The sequence below is a fragment of the Arachis ipaensis genome, chromosome B1, assembly GCF_059453495.1.
Source record: "Arachis ipaensis isolate K30076 ecotype BB chromosome B1, ASM5945349v1, whole genome shotgun sequence".
NCBI lineage: Eukaryota > Viridiplantae > Streptophyta > Magnoliopsida > Fabales > Fabaceae > Arachis > Arachis ipaensis.
The window spans coordinates 29,333,504-29,355,255 of record NC_142436.1 but is presented as its reverse complement, the minus strand read 5'-3'; the positions used below and the strand labels follow the sequence as shown (position 1 = coordinate 29,355,255).

The 21,752-nt window shown below is 36.7% G+C and overlaps 2 non-coding genes and 1 pseudogene across 2 annotated transcripts; 2 read left to right on the top strand and 1 right to left on the bottom strand.

The window, feature by feature from the left end:
- The first annotated feature begins 2,613 nt into the window (after window positions 1-2,613).
- LOC148576079 (small nucleolar RNA R71) lies at window positions 2,614-2,721 on the top strand. Its single transcript, XR_015903354.1, has one exon. It is a non-coding gene; the product is annotated as a small nucleolar RNA R71 (small nucleolar RNA).
- Window positions 2,722-11,224: 8,503 nt separating this feature from the next.
- On the top strand, window positions 11,225-11,332 carry LOC148576078 (small nucleolar RNA R71). Its single transcript, XR_015904605.1, has one exon. It is a non-coding gene; the product is annotated as a small nucleolar RNA R71 (small nucleolar RNA).
- Window positions 11,333-20,735: 9,403 nt separating this feature from the next.
- Window positions 20,736-21,387, bottom strand: LOC148576077 (zinc finger BED domain-containing protein RICESLEEPER 2-like; annotated as a pseudogene).
- Window positions 21,388-21,752: the final 365 nt, after the last annotated feature.

Genomic DNA, 21,752 nt, shown 5'->3' with positions numbered 1-21,752 from the left:
TGCATTGCACAAGACAAAGCGCATTCTCTTGTAAGCATAAGTCCTAAAAGGACGTGTAAAAGTGGTCTTTTCCTGATCCTCAGGAGCTATATGAATCTGGAAATAACTTATGTAACCATCTAGAAAACAATAATGTGATTTACCTGACAGGCGATCCAGCATTTGATCAATGAATGGAAGAGGATAGTGATCCTTACGAGTGGCCTGGTTGAGGCGTCTGTAGTCAATGCAGACCCTCCAGGCGTTCTGAACTCTGGTTGCCATGAGCTCTCCGTGCTCATTATTCACTGTAGTGACTCCAGACTTCTTGGGCACCACTTGTACTAGGCTTACCCATTCACTGTCTGAAATGGGGTAGATGATGTCTGCCTCCAGTAGTCTGGTCACTTCCTTCTTGACAACCTCTAAGATATGGGGTTCAGTCTTCTCTGGGGTTGACGGACAGGTCTTGCTCCCTCTTCTAAAAATATCCTATGCTCACAGACTTGAGGGTTGATGCCTACTATGTCTGCCAAACTCCAACCAATTGTCTTCTTGTGCCTTCTCAGCACACTAAGTAACTGCTCTTCCTGTTGAGAAGTGAGTTCCCTTGCAATGATAACTGGAAACTTCTGCTCGTCTTCAAGGTAAGCATATTTGAGGTGTGGAGGAAGAGATTTTAATTCTAACTTCTGATCATGGTCAGGCTCTGGGTTGTCTGGAGCTGGCAACAATGATAAAGCACTGTCATTGTCCTCTGAGAATATCCCCACACTTGGACCTTGTCCTATGTACTTCTCTTCAAATTCCTCCTGGTGAACTTCAGCCACGGTTTCATCTATAATGTCAAACTGGAGGATAGAATGATCCTCCGGAGGATGCTTCATAGCTCCATTCAGATTGAAGATTACTACTCGGCCATCTATTTCAAAAGAGTATGTTCCTGAAAAAGCATCTAATTTGAACTTCGAGGTCTTCAGGAATGGTCTTCCAAGTAGGATTGATGATGGCTTCTCTAAGTCATTTTAGGGCATCTCCAGGATATAAAAATCAGTGGGAAACGTGAGCCCCTTAATGCCCACTAATACATCTTCAGCAACTCTGGCCACTGTAATAATGCTTTTATCTGCTAACACAAAACGAGCTGCCGACCTTTTTAAGGGAGGGAGCCTCAAAATATAATATATAGACAAAGGCATTATACTCACACATGCTCTTAAATCACACATGCTCTTAAATCACACATGCAGTCAGAAAATACTACACCACCAATAGTACAATTAACCATACATGGACCTAGGTCACTACACTTTTCAGGTAAACCTCCCATTAAAGCAGATATGGAACTACCTAAAGGAATAGTTTCTAATTCATTAATTTTGTCTTTATGTATACATAAATCTTTTAGAAACTTTGCATATTTAGGTACCTGTTGAATAACATCAAAAAGAGGAACAATTACCTTAACCTTTTTGAATATCTTTACCATTTTGGGATCAGGTTCCAGCTGCTTCCTGGGCTTCCTTGCAAGTTGTGAAAATGGAATGGGAGTGGTGTCTCTGCACTATCTGCGCCCTGTGGTGCTTCCTCCTGTGGCTGAATTTCTTCTTTTTCAGCTATGTCCTGTATGTCCTCTTCCTCTTCAACATCTTCTATTTCCACTACCTCTTCAGCTGAGGCATTTTCTGGTGGGCTTGGCTACTCCTGATTCCTCTCCTGCAGTGTGGTTCCGGACCTTAGGGTGATGGCATTAATGCCACCCTTTGGATTGGGTAATGGTTGAGAGGGGATTCCACTGGAGCTCAAGGGCTGGTTATTGGAGTTATTCATTGATCCAATCTGTGAGACAAGAGCTTGTAAAGTAGAGTTCAGACCATTTAGTGTAGCATAAAGGTTATTTTTCATGGTCTGTTGTCTCCGATCAATAGATTGTAGTAAGTCATCATTAGAAGATGAGGAAGGATAAGTAATTTGAGAGGTCTGCTGTTGGGTATTCTGTGGTCCTTGGGATTGCCTCAGGTGAGGTGCTCTGTAGGGCTGGTTCTGGTTCTACTACCTGTTGTTGTTGTTATTCCACCTCTGATTTCCCTGATTGTCTCTGCCTCCTCTGTTGTTGTTGTCCCTCTAATTCTGGTTAGAATTGTCTTGCCATCTATGGCTGTAATTGCCACCTTGATTGTACCCTTGGTTGGGGCAGTCATAGAAGTTATGAGTGGCTGCCACGGTGTTGTCTTCCTGCTGGAGCTGCGGACATTCATCAGTATAATGGCTATAATCAGCACAGACTCCGCAAACTATCTGTGGGACTAACTATTGGCTTTGCTGTGGTGGAGAAGGTTGAGCTTGCTGAACTTGTTGTTGATTCAATTGCATCTGCTTCAGCAAGTTGGTCATTTCACAAATACTCTGAGTTAGAGCAGCAGTCTCTCTGCTAGAGGATACTTCTGCAACGACTTTTGAACGGTCTTGTTTCTGCCTGTGATTCCGAGTGGATTCAGCTAAGTCGCTGATCAGTTGTCATGCCTCATCAGTGGTCTTGTACTTTTTCATAGACCCATTGCTAGCACTTTCCAATGTGGTCTTATCTTGGGGCCTCATGCCCTATGTGACGTAACTGAGCAACACTATCTTGTCAATCATATGGTGGGGGCATGCTTCCAGAAGATTGTTGAAGCGCTCCCAGTATTCATAGAGAGTCTCAGATTCGTCCTGAACAATCATGGAAATATCTTTCCTTAGTTTATCAGTAACTTCAGCTGGAAAGAATTTTTCCAAGAATTCACTTCTAAGTGTATTCCAGTTGGATACAGTTGCTGCGGGTTGAGTGTAGTACCACTCTCTTGCCTTTCCCTCAAGAGAAAACGGGAAAGCTTTCAACAAAATTGAAGTTTCATCTGCACCATCACGCCTGACAGTAGAATAGGCTGCTTGAAAATCTCTCAGGTGCTTGATAGGCTCTTGAGCAGGTAAGCCATGAAACTTGGGCATCAAATTGAGCAGTGCAGTATTTATTTCAAAGTCTGTAGCCACCGCTGGGTGATGCGCTTGAAACAGTTGCATTGTAAAATCAGGGACTCCAGCCTCCTGGATAGTAACTCTCCTAGGTGCTGCCATGTCACCTACACGTAAATCAATCGAATCAGTAGAACGGGGGCTGGTTTCTTCCTCAAATGACGTTTCAGATCCGCCCTCTGAGAGGACTAACCGACGCCGAGCTTGCCTTATTCGTGAAATAGTTCTTTCAATCTCAGGATCGAATACTGGCAAGCTTGGATCAGGAAGTGAACGCGTCATCTAGCGAAAGAAACAAGCAGCTCATAGTAGCAAGATAAAATAAAATACAAATAAATAAATTCCAATTAATAACTTTAGCACTCTATTGCAACTCCCCGGCAACGGCGCCAAAAATTGACGTGGCGAAAATTGGCGAATTAAGAATTATTATAAGATATGCGTTGCAAGTATAGTTCTTAACCAACCAGAAATCCACTTATCAATTTAGAAGGGTTGTCACAAAAATTAAAATTAAAATAATGGGAGTATGAATTCCAGGTCGTCTCCCAACGAGTTGCAGAAAGGTGTGCTATTTTATTAATCAGATGTTTTCAAAATGGTTTGAGTTGAATAAACAGGAAATTAAATTAGAGAAATTAAATAATTTAAATAGAAGCCTTGACTGGGAGTAGATTAGTTGGAAGTCCTATTCTTGTTGCAGTACTCTCAAGATTAATTGATAATTGAAGGTTGTTCTATTTAGTTATCCTTTACTAGGTAAGGGAAGGTCAAACAAGTTGGAATGCTGTTTCTATTCACAAGTCCCAATCCGCTCAATTGAAAAGGATTAGTGTCAGTGATTAGAGAGCATTCCAACAATAAACCCAATTACAATTTTTCTTTTAAGCACCCCAACTCAAGGGTTCCTTTCAATCAAATCCCCATCAAGTTAAGGAACTACTCGCTCATTATGAATGTAGAACTCATAACATAAGAAAGGGAATTAAAGGAAGACATGATAAATAAAACTCAAAGGAATCAATTAAAAATAAAAGTAATTCTTGTATTAATAAATTCTAAAATAATCCAATAGTAAAATTGAGTAAATTAAAGGACATGGAAGAGTAAAGCCAAGTAAAGAAAACGAACTAGAATGACGAAGTCTTGATGAGGTAATAACTCTTCTCAATATCCCAATGCAAAGAACAATAGAGATTAAAATCCTAAGAACTATGAATGTGTCGAGAAAAAAACCTAGAGGAGGAGTAAAAACTAGATCTAAAATCTAAAACTGTGTAGAATGAATGTTGTTGTTGGTTTCTGCATGTCCTCTGGCTCTAGTCTGCTTTTTCGGGCCGAAAACTGGGTCAAAACAGGGCCCAAAATCGCTCCCAGCAATTCTGCAGATTATGCAGATCGCGCACGTCACGCGATCGCGTCATTCATGCGGACGCGTCATTCGGCATTTTACTTGCCACGCGAGCGCGTCGTCCATGCCTCCGCGTCACTTGTGCTATTCCAATCCACGCGGTTGCGTGAGTCATTCGACCGCGTCACTGCGATTTCCTCTCTTTCGCGCGGTCGCGTGAGCCATGCGGCTGTGTCATTTCTCGCTGGTCATCTCCTCAACTTCTTGTGTTCCTTCCATTTTTGCAAGCTTCCTTTCCAATCTCCAACTCATTCATGCCATATAAAGCCTGAAACACTTAACACAGATCACGGCATCGAATGGAATAAAGGGGAATTAAAATACATAATTAAAAGTCTCTAAGAAGCAAGTTTTTAATCATGTAATAATTTTAGGAAGGAAATATAAATGCATGCTAATCATATGAATAAGTGGGTAAAAATCATGATAAAACCACACAATTAAACACATTATAAACCATAAAATAGTGGTTTATCAATCCTTCTTGGTGCAAATCCTAGGCTGGTCAAGACGTGGAAGCCAATTATAGACAAAGTGGAGGAGAAGCTAAGCTTATGGAAATCCAAGGTACTTAATATAGCGGGGAAGCTTGTACTCATTAAGTCAGTTTTAAATAGTTTGTCGGTATATTATTTAAGCCTATATAAGATGCCTAAAGCTGTTGCGGAGAAACTTGTTTCATTACAAAGGAGATTCTTGTGGGGTAAGGAGGATGGGGGGAATGGCATGGCTTTGGTTAGATGGGAAGTGGTCCAAGCCCCAAAGAGGCTAGACGGGCTAGGAGTTGGTGATGCGATGCTCCGCAATACTGCACTGCTATTTAAGTGGTGGGGGAGGTTCTCTAAAGAGGAGTGTTCGTTGTGGAAGAAAGTAGTTTGCTCTCGTAATAATCTCTCCCCTAACCAGCTTTTATCAATCCAGGATTTACCTACTAGAGGGGGGCCATGGAAGGACATTTGTTAGATACAGTTTAAGGAGCAATCTCTAAGAGATAAGATGATAATTGGCTTGGCAATGGAGATTGGTGATGGTAGAAGGACTCACTTTTGGAAAGATGTCTAGTTAAGTTGCGGTTCTCTAAAGGAAAGGTTCCCAAGGCTATTCTCGGTTTCAAACCAAAAAGGCTTTGTCATAGGAGTTTGTGGGTTCTGGGATGGGCTTGAGTGGATTTGGAACTTCCAATGGAGGCATGAGCTATTCCAATGGGAGTTGGAACTTCTGAATCAATTACATGAAACATTGAGGCCGGTCAAACTAACCTCTGATAGAGAGGATAGAGTTGTCTAGAAATTTGACAGGCAAGGTGTATTTTCTACTAACTCCTTTGTGCAGGTATGGTGCACGAAATTGTGATCATCAACAATGGCGCCAAAGACTTGGTGCTCTCAAACGTGAATCACACTTTGTCACAACTTCACACAACTAACCAGCAAGTGCACTGGGTCGTCCAAGTAATAAACCTTACGTGAGTAAGGGTCGATCCCACGGAGATTGTCGGCTTGAAGCAAGCTATGGTCACTTTGTAAATCTCAGTCAGGCGGATTCAAATGGTTATAGAGAATTGATAATTAAAACATAATTAAAATATAAACTAGGATAGAGATACTTATGTAATTCATTGGTGAGAATTTCAGATAAGCGTATAGAGATGCTTTCGTTCCTCCTAAACCTCTGCTTTTCTGCTGTCTTCATCCAATCATTCCTACTCCTTTCCATCGCAAGCTGTATGTTGGGCATCACCGTTGTCAATGGCTACATCCCGTCCTCTCTGTGAAAATGGTCCAACATGTTGTCACTGCATGGCTAATCATCTGTGGGTTCTAGATCATACTGGAATAGGATTTACTATCCTTTTGCGTCTGTCACTACGCCCAGCACTCGCGAGTTTGAAGCTCGTCACAGCCATCCATTCCCAGATCCTACTCGGAAAACCACAGACAAGGTTTAGACTTTTCGGATCTTAGGAATGGCCGTCCATGGGTTCTAACTTATACCACGAAGACTCTAATATCTCGGACTCGGTCCTCTGTATTAGATATCTAAGAGATACTCATTCTATCTCATTTTCATGTAGAACGGAAGTGGTTGTCAGGCACGTGTTCATAAGTGAGAATGGTGATGAGCGTCACATAATCATCACATTCATCATGTTCTTGGGTGCGAATGAATATCTTAGAATAGGAATAAGCTTGAATTGAATAGAAAAACAATAGTACTTCGCATTAATACTCGAGGAACAGCAGAGCTCCACACCTTAATCTATGGTGTGTAGAAACTCTACCATTGAAAATACATAAGAACAAGGTCTAGGCATGGCCAAGAGGCCAGCCTCCATGATCTCAGAACTAAAACGTCCAAAGATCCCTGAATACAATAGTAAAAAGTTCTATTTATGATAAACTAGTTACAAGGGTTACAGAGATAAGTAAATGATGCAGAAATCCACTTTCGGAGCCCACTTGGTGTGTGCTTGGGATGAGAATTGAAGCTTTCACGTGGAGAGATCTTTCTTGGAGTTAAACGCCAGTTTATAACCTGTTTCTGGCGTTTAACTCCACTTTGCAACCTGTTTCTGGCGTTTGACTCCAGAATAGGGCAGAGAGCTGGCGTTGAACGCCAGTTTGCGTCATCTAAACTCAAGCAAAGTATGGACTATTATATTTTTCTAGAAAGCCCTGGATGTCTACTTTCCAACGCAATTGAGAGCGCGCCATTTGGAGTTCTGTAGCTCCATAAAATCCACTTTGAGTGCAGGGAGGTCAGAATCCAACAGCATCTCCAGTCCTTCTTCAACCTCTGAATCTGATTTTTGCTTAAGTCCCTCAATTTCAGCCAGAAAATACCTGAAATCACAGAAAAAGACACAAAATCATAGTAAAGTCCAGAAATGTGAATTTTATTTAAAAACTAATAAAAATATACTAAAAACTAACTAAATCATACTAAAAACTATGTAAAAACAATGCCAAAAAGCGTATAAATTATCCGCTCATCACAACACCAAACTTAAATTGTTGCTTGTCTCCAAGCAACTGAAAATCAAATAGGATAAAAAGAAGAGAATATACTATAAATTTCAAAATATCAATGAAACTTAGCTCCAATCAGATGAGTGGGACTATTAGCTTTTTGCCTCTTGAATGGTTTTGGCATCTCACTTTATCCCTTGAAGTTCAGAATGATTGGCATCTATAGGAACTTAGAATTCAGATAGTGTTATTAATTCTCCTAGTTCAGTATGTTGATTCTTGAACACAACTACTTTATGAGTCTTGGCCGTGGCCCTAAGCACTTTGTTTTTCAGTATTACCACCGGATACATAAATGCCACAGACACATAACTGGGTGAACCTTTTCAAATTGTGACTCAGCTTTGCTAAAGTCCCTAATTAGAGGTGTCCAGGGTTCTTAAGCACACTCTTTTTTTGCTTTGGACCTTGACTTTAACTGCTCAGTCTCAAGTTTTCACTTGACACCTTCACGCCACAAGCACATGGTTAGGGACAGCTTGGTTTAGCCTCTTAGGCCAGGATTTTATTTCTTTAGGCCCTCCTATCCACTGATGCTCAAAGCCTTGGATCCTTTTTATTATCCTTGCCTTTTGGTTTTAAGGGCTATTGGCTTTTTGCTCTTGCCTTTTGGTTTAAAGAGCTTTTGCCTTTTTCTGCTTGCTTTTTCTTTTTCTCTCTTTTTTTCGCCATTTTTCTTTTCTCTCTTTTTTTTTTTTGCAAGATTTTGTATTCACTACTTTTTCTTGCTTCAAGAATCAATTTTTTGATTTTTTTGATTATCAAATAACATTTCTCCTTTTTTATTATTCTTCAAAAGCCAACATATTTAACATTCATAAACCACAATATCAAAAGACATATGCACTGTTCAAGCATTCATTCAGAAAATAAAAAGTATTGTCACCACATCAATATAATTAAACTAGTTCAAGGATGAATTCGAAACCATGTACTTCTTGTTCTTTTGTTTTTAGAACATTTTTCATTTAAGAAAGGTGATGGATTCATAGGACACTCATAGCTTTAAGACATAGACACTTAGACACTAATGATCATATAGTAAAGACACAAACATAAATAAAACATAAAGCATAGTAAACGAAAAACAGAAAAATAAGAACAAGGAGATTAAGGAACGGGTCCACCTTAGTGAGGGTGGCGTCTTCCTCTTCTTGAAGAACCAATGGTGCTTTTGAGCTCCTCTATGTCTCTTCCTTGTCTTTGTTGCTCCATCCCTAGTGATTTTGGTGCTCCTATCCTTAGTTGCTCCCAATAGTTGTGTGGAGGAAAATGTATTCCTTGAGGTATCTCAGGGATTTCTTGGTGAGGGAATTCCTCATGCTCTTGTTGTGCAGTCAAATGCTCTACCACTGAGCTATGGACCCTTTAGATGAATCTTTCCATCTCCCATGACTCGGAGGTGGAAGCTTTTGTCTTCCCTTTCCTCTTTCTAGAGGTTTCTCCGGCCTTAGGTGCCATAAATGGTTATGGAAAAACAAAAAGCAATGCTTTTACCACACCAAACTTAAAAGGTATGCTCATCCTCGTGCAAAAGAAGGAAGAAGGTAGTAGAAGAAGAAGAAAATAGAGGAGATGGAGGTGTGTGAATAGTTCGGCCACTGGGGGTTTAAGGTGGTTATAATGTGTGAAAAGGAAGGAGTGATGGTTTGAATTTGAGTGGGTGGGTGTAGGTGGGTGTATGATGGTTTTGGAGGGGAATTGGAGGTGATTGGTGAAGGGTATTTGGGGAAGAGGGTTATGAAAAGGTGTGAGAAGAAGTGGTGGAGATCCTGTGGGGTCCACAGATCCAGTAGGGTCAAGGACTTAACATCCCTGCTCCAATTAGGCGTGTAAAACGCCCTTGCTGTGCAATCCTGGCATTTAACGCCAGACTGCTGCCTGTTTTAGGCGTTAAACGCCCAGAAGTAGCCTATTTCTGGCGTTTAACGCCAGGTAGATGCTTGTTTCTGGCGTTAAACGCCAGCTTGGTGCTTGTTTCTGGCGTTAAAACAGGAAATAACAAAAAGAAAATAAAATAGATATGATTAAATAACATTGGGTTGCCTCCCAACAAGTGCTTCTTTAATGTCAATAGCTTGACAGTGAGCTCTCATGGAGCCTCACAGATAATCAGAGCAGGGTTGGAACCTCCCAACACCAAACTTAGAGTTTGAATGTGGGGGTTCAACACCAAACTTAGAGTTTGGTTGTGACCTCCCAACACCAAACTTAGAGTTTGACTATGGGGGCTTTGGTTGACTCTGCAGTGAGAGAAGCTTTTCATGCTTCCTCTCCATGGTTACAGAAGGATATCCTTGAGTTTTAAACACAAGGTTGTCCTCATTCAGTTGAAGGATCAATTCTCCTCTGTCCACATCAATCACAGCTCTTGCTGTGGCTAGGAACGTCTTCCAAGGATGATGGATTCATCCTCATCCTTCCCAGTGTCTAGGATTATGAAATCAGCAGGGATGTAAAGGCCTTCAACCTTTACTAACACGTCCTTTACTAATCCATAAGCCTATTTTCTTGAGTTGTCCACCCTCTCTAATGAGATTCTGGCAGCTTGCACCTCAAAGATCCCAAGTTTCTCCATTATAGATAGTGGCATTAAGTTTATTCCTGACCCCAGGTCACACAGAGCCTTCTCAAAGGTCATGGTGCCTATGTTACAGGGAATTAGGAATTTACCAAGATCCTGTTTCTTTTGAGGTAATTTCTGCCTATCCAATGCATTTAGTTCATTGGTGAGCAAGGGAGGTTCATCTTCCCAAGTCTCATTATCAAATAATTTGGCATTCAGCTTCATGATTGCACCAAGGTACTTAGCAACTTGCTCTTCAGTAACGTCTTCATTCTCTTCAGAAGAAGAATACTCATCAGAGTTCATGAAGGGCAGAAGAAGGTTTAATGGAATCTCTATGGTCTCTAGATGAGCCTCAGATTCCTTTGGTTCCTCAAAGGGATACTCCTTATTGGTCATTGAACGTCCCAAGAGGTCTTCCTCACTGGGATTCACGTCCTCCTCCTCCTCTCTGGGTTCGGCCATACCAAGTAAGGTAATGGCCTTGCACTCTCTTTTTGGATTCTCTTCTGTATTGCTTGGGAGAGTACTAGGAGGAGTTTTAGTGACTCTTTTACTCAGCTGGCCCACTTGTGCCTCCAAATTTCTAATGGAGGACCTAGTTTCATTCATGAAACTTAGAGTGACCTTAGATAGATCAGAGACTATATTTGCTAAGTTAGATGGATTCTGCTCAGAATTCTCTGTCTGTTGCTGAGTGGATGATGGAAAAGGTTTGCTATTGCTAAACCTATTTCTTCCACCATTATTAAAGCCTTGTTGAGGCTTTTGTTGATCCTTCCATGAGAAATTTGGATGATTTCTCCATGAGGGATTATAGGTGTTTCCATAGGGTTTACCCATGTAATTCACCTCTGTTATTGCAGGGTTCTCAGGATCATAAGCTTCTTCTACAGAAGATGCCTCTTGAGTACTGTTGGATGCAGCTTGCATTCCATTCAGACTCTGAGAAATCATATTAACTTTCTGAGTCAATATTTTGTTCTGAACCAATATGGCATTCAGAGTATCAAATTCAAGAACTCCCTTCCTCTGAGGCGTCCCATTACTCACAGAATTCCTTTCAGAAGTGTACATGAACTGGTTATTTGCAACCATGTCAATGAGTTCCTGAGCTTCTGCAAGCGTTTTCTTTAGGTGAATGAATCCACCTGCAGAATGGTCCAGTGACATCTTTGATAGCTTAAACAGACCATCATAGAATATATCCAGGATGGTCCATTCTGAAAGCATGTCAGAAGGACACTTTTTGGTCAGTTCCTTGTATCTCTCCCAAGCTTCATAGAGGGATTCACCTTCTTTCTATTTGAAGGTTTGAACATCCACTCTAAGCTTGCTAAGCTTTTGAGGAGGAAAGAACTTGGCTAAGAAAGCCGTGACCAGCTTATCCCAAGAGTTCAGGCTATCTTTAGGTTGAGAGTCCAACCATACTCTAGCTCTGTCTCTTACAGCAAATGGGAAAAGCATAAGCCTGTAGACCTCGGGATCAACCCCATTGGTCTTAACAATATCATAGATTTGCAAGAATTCAGTTAAGAACTGAAAAGGATCTTCTGATGGAAGTCCATGAAACTTGCAGTTCTGTTGCATCAGAGAAACTAATTGAGGCTTTAGCTCAAAATTGTTTGCTCCAATGGCAGGGATTGAGATGCGTCTTCCATGTAAATTGGAATTTGGTGCAATAAAGTCACCAAGCATCTTCCTTGCATTGTTATTATTTTCGGCCATGTCTCTTTCTTTTTCGAAAATTTCTGTCAGATTTTCTCCAGAGAGTTGTGCTTTGGCTTCCCTTAGCTTCCTCTTCAGAGTCCTTTCAGGTTCAGGATCAGCTTCAACAAAAATGTTCTTATCCTTGTTCCTGCTCATATGAAAAAGAAGAAAACAGAAAATAATAGGGATCCTTTTTGCCACAGTAGAGAGGTTCCTTTATGTGAGCAGAAAAGAATTCGAACACGGAAAGAGGGAGAAGAATTTTCGAAAATCATTGAAAAGAAAAGAAAAATATTTTTGTTTTTAAATTAAATTTAAAGTTAGAATTCGAAAATACACAAAAGAAAAATGAAATTAAATTAAAGTAAAAATTAAAACAATTAGTTAATAAAAAAAGGAATTTTGAAAAAGAGGGAAGGAATTTTCGAAAATTAGAAAGAGAGAGTTAGTTAGGTAGTTTTGAAAAAGATATGAATCAAACAAAAAGATAAGATTAATTGAAAAAGATTTGAAAATCAATTTTGAAAAGACAAGAAGCTAGAAAATAAGTTAGAAAAGATTTTGAAATTAATTTTGAAAAAGAAATTTAAAAAGATTTGATTTTGAAAATTAAAGTTGATTACTTGACTAACAAGAAACAAAAAGATAGGATTTTAAAATTTAAAGATTGAAACTTTCTTATTAGGCAAGTAACAAACTTAAAATTTTTGAATCAATCACATTAATTGTTAGCATTAATTTTGAAAATATGAAATAAAAATAAGAAAAAGATTTTTGAAAATCAATTTGAAATTTTCGAAAATTATGAAAGAAAAATGAAAAAGATTTGATTTTTGAAAAAAAATTGAAAAAGATAGAATTTTTTTTTAAATTGAAAAATTGATTTGCCTCATAAGAAATAAATAGATTTTAAAAATTTTTGAAAAAGTCAACTCAAATTTTCGAATTTTATGAGTGAAAAAGGGAAAGATATTTTTTTATTTTTTTGAATTTTTAATGATGAAAGAGAAAAACATAAAAAAGACTCAATGCATGAAAATCTTGGATCAAAACAAATGATGCATGCAAGAACACTATGAATGTCAAGATGAACACCAAGAACACTTTGAATGTCAAGATAAACACCAAGAACTTATTTTTTTGAAATTTTTTTTAGAAAAGGAAAACATGCAAGACTCCAAACTTAGAAATTTTTAATTTTTAGACACTAACAAATTGAAAATGCATATGAAAAATAAGAAAAAGATGCAAAACATGAAAATGCAAAGATCAAACAAGGAAATTCATCAAGAACAACTTGAAGATCATGAAGAATGCAATGCATGAATTTTCGAAAAATGCAAGAAAGAGATAAACATGCAATTGACACCAAACTTATGACTTGACACTAGACTCAAACAAGAAACACAAAATATTTTTGGTTTTTATGATTTTATTAATTTTTTTTGGATTTTTTGAAAATTCTTTTGAAAAGGAAAATAAGGATTTCAAAATTTTTAATAGGAATTCCAAGAATCTTGCAATGTTAGTCTAAAACTCCGGTCCAGGAATTAGACATGGCTCACTAGCCAGCCAAGCTTTCAGTGAAAGCTCCAGTCCAAAACACTAGACATGGCCAATGGCCAGCTAAGCTTTAGCAGATACAAATCAGACATACAATAGCTGATACTTCATTCAACTTGCTTCTGTGCTGATGAGTGGAAGCCTCTGTCAAAAGAGTTAGACATGGCTTTACAGCCAGCCAGGCTTCAACATGTTTCATGAAACTCTAGAATTCATTCTTAAATTTTGAAGCCATAGAATAATTTATTTTTTTGAATTTTTTTTTGTCGAATATTTTTCGAAAATAAAAATAAAAGCTTAAAATTAAAATAAAATTACCTAATCTGAGCAACAAGATGAACCGTCAGTTGTCCAAACTCGAACTATCCCCGGCAACGGCGCCAAAAACTTGGTGTTGTTGCCGAACCTAACTTGGCACTGTTGTTGCCGGAAACAAATGTGAAATTGTTGTTCGTTCCCTTCCCCGGAAATGGCACCAAAAACTTGGTGCACGAAATTGTGATCATCAACAATGGCGCCAAAGACTTGGTGCTCTCAAACGTGAATCACACTTTGTCACAACTTCGCACAACTAACCAGCAAGTGCACTGGGTCGTCCAAGTAATAAACCTTACGTGAGTAAGGGTCGATCCCATGGAGATTGTCGGCTTGAAGAAAGCTATGGTCACTTTGTAAATCTCAGTCAGGCGGATTCAAATGGTTATAGACAATTGATAATTAAAACATAATTAAAATATAAACTAGGATAGAGATACTTATGTAATTCATTGTCGAGAATTTTAGATAAGCGTATAGAAATGCTTTTGTTTCTCCTGAACCTCTGCTTTCCTGCTGTCTTCATCCAATCATTCCTACTTCTTTCCATGGCAAGCTGTATGTTGGGCATCACCGTTGTCATGGCTACATCCCGTCCTCTCTGTAAAAATGGTCCAATGCGCTGTCACTGCATGGCTAATCATCTGTCGGTTCTCGATCATACTGGAATAGGATTTACTATCCTTTTGCGTCTGTCACTATGCCCAGCACTCGCGAGTTTGAAGCTCGTCACAGCCATCCCTTCCCAGATCCTACTCGGAATACCACAGACAAGGTTTAGACTTTTCGGATCTCAGGAATGGCCGTCCATGGGTTCTAACTTATACCACGAAGACTCTAATATCTCGGACTCGGTCCCCTGTATTAGATATCTAAGAGATACTCATTCTATCTCATCTTCATGTAGAACGGAAGTGGTTGTCAGGCACGTGTTCATAAGTGAGAATGGTGATGAGCGTCACATAATCATCACATTCATCATGTTCTTGGGTGCGAATGAATATCTTAGATTAGGAATAAGCTTGGATTGAATAGAAAAACAATAGTACTTCGCATTAATACTCGAGGAACAGCAGAGCTCCACACCTTAATCTATGGTGTGTAGAAACTCTACTGTTGAAAATACATAAGAACAAGGTCTAGGCATGGCCGAGAGGCCAGCCTCCATGATCTCAGAACTAAAACATCCAAAGATCCCTGAATACAATAGTAAAAAGTCCTATTTATGCTACACTAGTTACTAGGGTTACAGAGATAAGTAAATGATGCAGAAATTCACTTCCGGGGCGCCCTTGGTGTGTGCTTGGGTTGAGCATTGAAGCTTTCACGTGGAGAGGTCTTTCCTGGAGTTAAACGCCAGTTTATAACCTGTTTCTGGCGTTTAACTCCACTTTGCAACCTGTTTCTGGCGTTTGACTCCAGAATAGGGCAGGGAGCTAGCGTTGAACGCCAGTTTGCGTCGTCTAAACTCGGGCAAAGTATAGACTATTATATATTGCTGGAAATCCCCGGATGTCTTCTTTCCAACGCAATTGAGAGCGCGCCATTTGGAGTTCTGTAGCTCTAGAAAATTCACTTTGAGTGCAGGGAGGTCAGAATCCAACAGCATCTGCAGTCCTTCTTCAACCTCTGAATATGATTTTTGCTCAAGTCTCTCAATTTCAGCCAGAAAATACCTGAAATCCCAGAAAAACACACAAACTCATAGTAAAGTCCAGGAATGTGAATTTTATTTAAAAACTAATAAAAATATACTAAAAACTATGTAAAAACAATGCCAAAAAGCGTATAAATTATCCGCTCATCAAGGTACTACAGGTGGAGACACTTTCGGAGGACATAACAAGCTATAGCTTTACTAAGGCTATTTGGAAAGGTTTAGTCCCTCCAAGAGTTGAGCTATTTATATGGTTTGCGTTGATAGGTAGAGTGAATACAAAAGAAAGACTTTGTCGACTCGGAATTATTAATCTGGGTGATAATGTGCGTGTTTTATGTGATAAGGATGTTGAATATGTCTACCACCTGTTTCTTGGTTGTGATTTTACATGGCAGGTGTGGTGCGCTTGGTTATTAGAATTTGGCAAAATTTGGTCCATTCTGGGCATTTTAAAGGAACACTTTCAAAGCTGGACAGGTGTCACGAGGAAGGAGGAAAGTAAGAAGTGGTTTATAAATTTTTTCGCGGTAATCTGGAACGTCTGGTTGCAAAGGAATAGGAGATTATTTCAAAATACAAAAAAACGTGTTGAAGACATCATCAACATGACTATACTTAGCTACGAGGAGTGGAGGAGCGACGATCCCTTTTGTTGTTGATGGCAATGCCGGAGATGACATAGGAATACGCATTTGTTTGAGAATTTTAGGTGACTACTATAGGTATTTTTATGTTGGTTTATGTCTCTAACGCTCCACATTTGTGTTGAGCTCTTGTTTCAAAAAAAAAATTATATTTACAGTACATCAGTTATTATTAAACCAAAATTATAAAAAAATTGGGCTTTTTTGGTTGTTTATTATTGCCTTTCAAATATTTTTATAGGATTTTAAGGTAGTTGGAGAGGGTGACGACAACAGACAAAATTGTAGTAATATTAAGAGTGATATTAGAAAAATAAAAAAATATAAAAAAATAATTTAAAATATTAACTAAAATTTACAATATTAATCGATAAATAAAAAATTTGTTTTTAAATAGAATTTATTTTATTATTATTTTTTTTACCTCCAAAAATCAAACTCAAAACTTGTAGTTAACCGATAAAAACATTTGCCATATTAACTACTCATTTTTTTTAATTTTCCACAAGATCTCTTATTTTGACATGTTAAATATTAAAATTTTATTTAAAAATTTGTCGTGAGTCCTTCCTCACACTTTATTTAAAAGCCAATCCTTCGGTGCCTTGAGAAACCAAACCTCACTAATAATGCCGTAAGGATTCAAACTATGAACAACTCTTAGTATGTGTTACGTTGCACAAGGATACAATCGCAACACTTTATACATCCACGTGGCAACTTCAACGTCGTTATTCTCCCAATGCAATTAAACATGAATGTACACAAGAAGAAGTAGATTCTGCAATTAAATTCGAATCATAATATAACAATATTGGTGTCCCCGCAGCTCAGAATGAAAAACAGTGCGTTCATTCGCCCCAAGTTACTACAACAATAATCAAGAGATAGGATCCGAATGCATGAATCTTTCTACAAAAAATCTTTGAGGAAATTAAATGCGAGTAGTCATGTGTCATGTCATTTTATAATAGTCTTAAGTATGGTATAGTAGTTCGTTTGATGGGCATCATCAATAGCTATTTTCATTTCTTAATTTTATTTAATTTGCCCTGTAATTTCTTTCAAGATTTTATGAGTGATATGCGTGCCTGCTCTAAATTTTTAAAATGAGCCTTTTGATTATTTCTTTCTCGTAGTTATGTGGCCCGGCTCTTCTAGAAGAACACAAACAATGACATATATATGATATTATGATGGATTATAGGAATACTCAGCATATATATTAAGTATTAACATGATTTATTTAGATATAAAACCATTTAAGTTTTTACTCAGTCACTAAAATTTTGGGAATGATTATTTATATCAAGATATTACGTAGAACATTCATCATATATAGGTCTATAGTGTAACTAAGCCTACCAAAAATAAAATAAAATAAGAGTGTTGTTATTTCAACAATACAAACTCATTTCAGCAAGGAGCTATGATTTTTCGTCAGTACTCGTACAAAATATTGAAGAATAAAAATGCATTGTGCATGTCTCTCTATTTAATTGAAAGAAATTAAAGGTGCGGTTTAAATATTTTTATTTCTTTCTTCTCTTATTTATTTATTTTTTTTTACTTTTTTCTTGTGTTGTCATTCTCCCATACAAATTCATAATTTCACTACAAAAAAGTCATCGAATATTATCAGATTTATCAGTTAATTTATCAAAAAAATTTGTCAGTAACCTATTTACCATTGAATTAAGTGGCAGAATAAATTTAATAATATAAATCTCGTTGGTAACTGTTTTTTAGTAGATTTTTTCATCTGCCGCTAATTATCAACGGATATAAAATTTTAATTGCAAAATTCTTGAGCTTGTTACCATCATATTTTTCTCCTGATAAATCCAACGGTAATATATTATTTATTATTAATAATTAAATTAATAGTTACCGGCGGATTTAACCCACGGTAAATCTAATGGTAAACTTAAATTTTAATTTTTTTTAAAAATGTATTTGAAAATTCAATATATAATTTTAAATATTTAAATTTAATAATTTCTAAACTAACAAAATTCAAAGTTTTTTAATTTCTTATAATAATTTATCTATAATTTTTAGTTGAAAATTCACAAACAAGTTTAAATATTAAAGTTTATTATTAAAAAAAATTCAATTAAGTAGAAAAATCAGATTTGAAATGCACCAAACTCTTAATTACAAAAGTTGAATAAAATTAAATCAAAAATCTAAAGAGCAATATTGATGAGCAATTGAGCATTAGAGAATAGACTATAAACTTTATACTAATGCTATTACATTACATAAAGAATCAACCATATCAAACTATTTATGATACTAACAATTAACTAATTTATCATCTCTTCCCATTCTTCTATCTTGATCGTAATTCTTCGACTAATTGTAAGTTGCTTGAAGAATCAAAGGGTTAGTGTAGTGACCTGTTATGTTATTATAATCTTACACTTTACATTGTTACTGCTACAAGAGTGTATTGAACCTAGGGGTGGACATGGTTTGGATTTTCAAAAGCTAAACCGCATCCACTTTATAACAAGTTTTGTGGTTCATGAAATTAAATTAGAATCGAATTAAAAAGAGAAATTGGTTTTAAACCGGTTTAAAAAATTAAAAACTGATTGCAGACCGATTTTAATATTTAAATCTAATTTTTTAATATCTAAATTTAAAATTCGATTTTAAATCTGGTTTTTTAATATCCAAATTTAAAATTCATTTTTTTTTGAAAATCTAGTTTTAAAATCATATTTTTTAACCTCAAAAACCAGATTTTTTAACCAAAAATCCCGGTTTTAGAAATCCATTTCCAAACCAGTTTTTTTAACCAAAAATCTAATTTTAAAACCAGTTTTAGAAAATCTAATTTTCAAACCATAATTTTTTTAAAAGTAAAATTAATACTAAAGTCTTTTTTAAACTATATAGGTCCATTACAACTACGATTTGGTTCTTTATAAATCTAATGACAATAGCTAATCTATATAATATTTAATCATTCTCAAAACATCAAAAGGATACCACCAAAAAATCTCCCTAGAATAACAACCACAAAATATCAAAAGATGCCAACAAAGTCATCAAACAACTACAACTTTTGAGAAAAATGTATCTGCACATAACAAAATATATCTTTATCATTTTGAGATAAATCTTCGAATGAAAGTATAAAACCAAATGTGAATACTAAGCATACCTAGTCATCATCAAGTTTATCAATTGATGCTGTCATAGAACAAGCACCATCATTAGAGAAAAATATATCTGCCAAGGAAAACAAATTAAGAGTAAAGTATCGTTTTTGTCCCTAACGTTTCGGGTAAGTCCTATTTGTGTCTCTAACGTTTAAATCGTCCTATTTGTATCCTTAACGTTTATAAACGTGATTCAATGTTATCCTACTACCAATGTTATCCTACTCAAATGATACTTTACTCTTAATATCAAGTCTATATTTTCAACAAATTTTAATTTGTAACTAATATGAAAAAAATTTTATACCTTGATCAACTTGTTGAAGAACTTCACCATCATCATCATCTAAAGAAGAGAAAAGATCTTCCTTAAGCCAATCTCCTATGCAGACTAAGGCCTTTACCATTATAGGTATTAAGGAACTGCGGTATGGATCGAGGACTCTTTCTCCAATACTAAATGCAGACTCTGAAGCTACCGTAGAAACAGGTATAGCCAATACCTCACGAGCCATATTTTCCAGAAGCAAAAATCAAGTTAAGTTGACCTTCCACCAATTAGGATATCGAACTTTTGGGAGTATGTTTCGCATTCTTCTTGTAAATATTTATCAAGTTCAGATCTTGCATTGTATTTGTTCTACGACCTGTTACTTGTAGAGAAAAGCTCATGCCATGAACATCGGTATTAATGTTGTTGGCTTCAACATCTTGCATATTAGCTTTACTTGCTTTCTCAGAACTTTGGTATTACTGATAAAGTAACTTTATGTACTTGGACAACTTGGACTTCAATTGGCCCCCTCTTTCTTCTCCAAATAAGTAATCCAAGAAATAATTGACATACTCAATCTTTTGCATTGGATTAAGTACGATAGCAATCAATAACAACATATTCACTTAATCAGGATTGCCCCAATACTTCTCATACTTAACCCTCATCCTTTCTGCCATTGACATAGTACTGAAATCAACAGAATCATAAGAATGACGAATAAATCGTCTACTGAAATCAACAGAATCACAAGAATGACGAATAAATCGTCCAATTGCAAATACTTCCTTCATATACATATCACTGGTAATATATAATGTACCAGAAATATGTACAGTGGCATCACTGAACACTCGCAAAAATGGTACAATGGACATAGCATACTCTCAGTCTGAATCAGAAGGCACACCTCTCCCTTTTTCTCCACTCATCTCTTCTATATATGTGTTATCTTTCAAAGGAAGCAATTCAAATGCTTTGAGATGCTTCAAAGCTACCTCTAACATTTGATAGGTAGAGTTCCACTTAGTCTTAACATCCATGCAAGACAAGCCTTTATATTGAATGTTTTCTAGTTCAACACACTTTTGAACCCTAGTGGCTCAAGATGGGGAAGATCTAACATATTTTACTGCACTACGAATCCTCAAAACTAATTTATCGATCTCTTTCAACCCTTCTTTTACAATTAAGTTTAGAATATGTGAACAACACCTCATGTGAATAAATTCACCATTCAAAATAATGCTATTCCAAGAACTTAATCATTGCTTCAGATATTTAATTGCAACATCATTAGACAATGCATTATCAATTGTCACACTAAATACCTGATTCAAATTTCAATTATTTAAACAAGATTTAATAGTTGCTCCTACAACCTCTCCTGAATGACTTGTCACTTGGCAAAAATGAAGTATTTTTTATGCAATTTCCAATCCAAATCCACAAAATGTGCTATCAAACTCATATAAGCAAAATTTTGAATTGAAGTCCAAGTGTCAGTTGTTAGACATACTCTACCACAATTTGTCGAGAAAAAAATCTTGCAACTTCATCTTCTCTTCAGTATAAAGAGCTTCAATGTCACGTGCTAATGTAGTCCATGAAGGAACTTTGAATCTTGCTTGTAGAGCATGCATAAATCTTCGAAATTTTAGGCTCTCAACGAAGCGAAATGGTAGCTCTTCCCCAACAAACATTTCTACAAGTGCCCTTTGAGCCTCCTCTTGGTCAAATTTGGAAGCATTGGGTGAATTTAAAACACCATGCTCATTTATAGCCGGTGCGGTTGTTGTTTTTCTTCATTTGTTCGAATTATTATTAGGATTTTGCTTGGATCTTCTCAAATAACCACCCATTGAGCTGGTTTTATTCCCATATTGTATTAAGCTACCACAATATTTGCATGTAGCCTTCTTCTTGATAGCATTCTCTATATCAAAATGATCCCAAACAGCTGACCCATTTTTATGAATACTTGACGGTGGAGAAGATAGTTGAGTGCTAGCAGACATCCCTGCTGCTTCAATATTACTGTTTTCAGTCATCTTACTTTGCATATAAAGCAAAGTATATAACTCAAAATGAGAAAACACCCAAAATTAAAGTGATCTGTGATCCAACAATAACAAATAGCCAAAATAAAAGAACACCCAAAATAAATGACCTGAACTTTTTTCTACACCCAATCATGTAAAATAACTTATAGAACAAAAAAATGCAGAAGCATAACTTTGAAGAAGAATTGAATTTTAATAGGGTTGAAGTTTAAAAAGTCCCATTAATGTTCATGCTAGAAACATTTTTCTGGTATATTCTTTCTATCTAATAAGAAAGGATATGATAAATAATAAATAATGGACAACACTTTTAAGCTTCATTTTGAATTTGGTTGTGACCAATTAATCTTCAT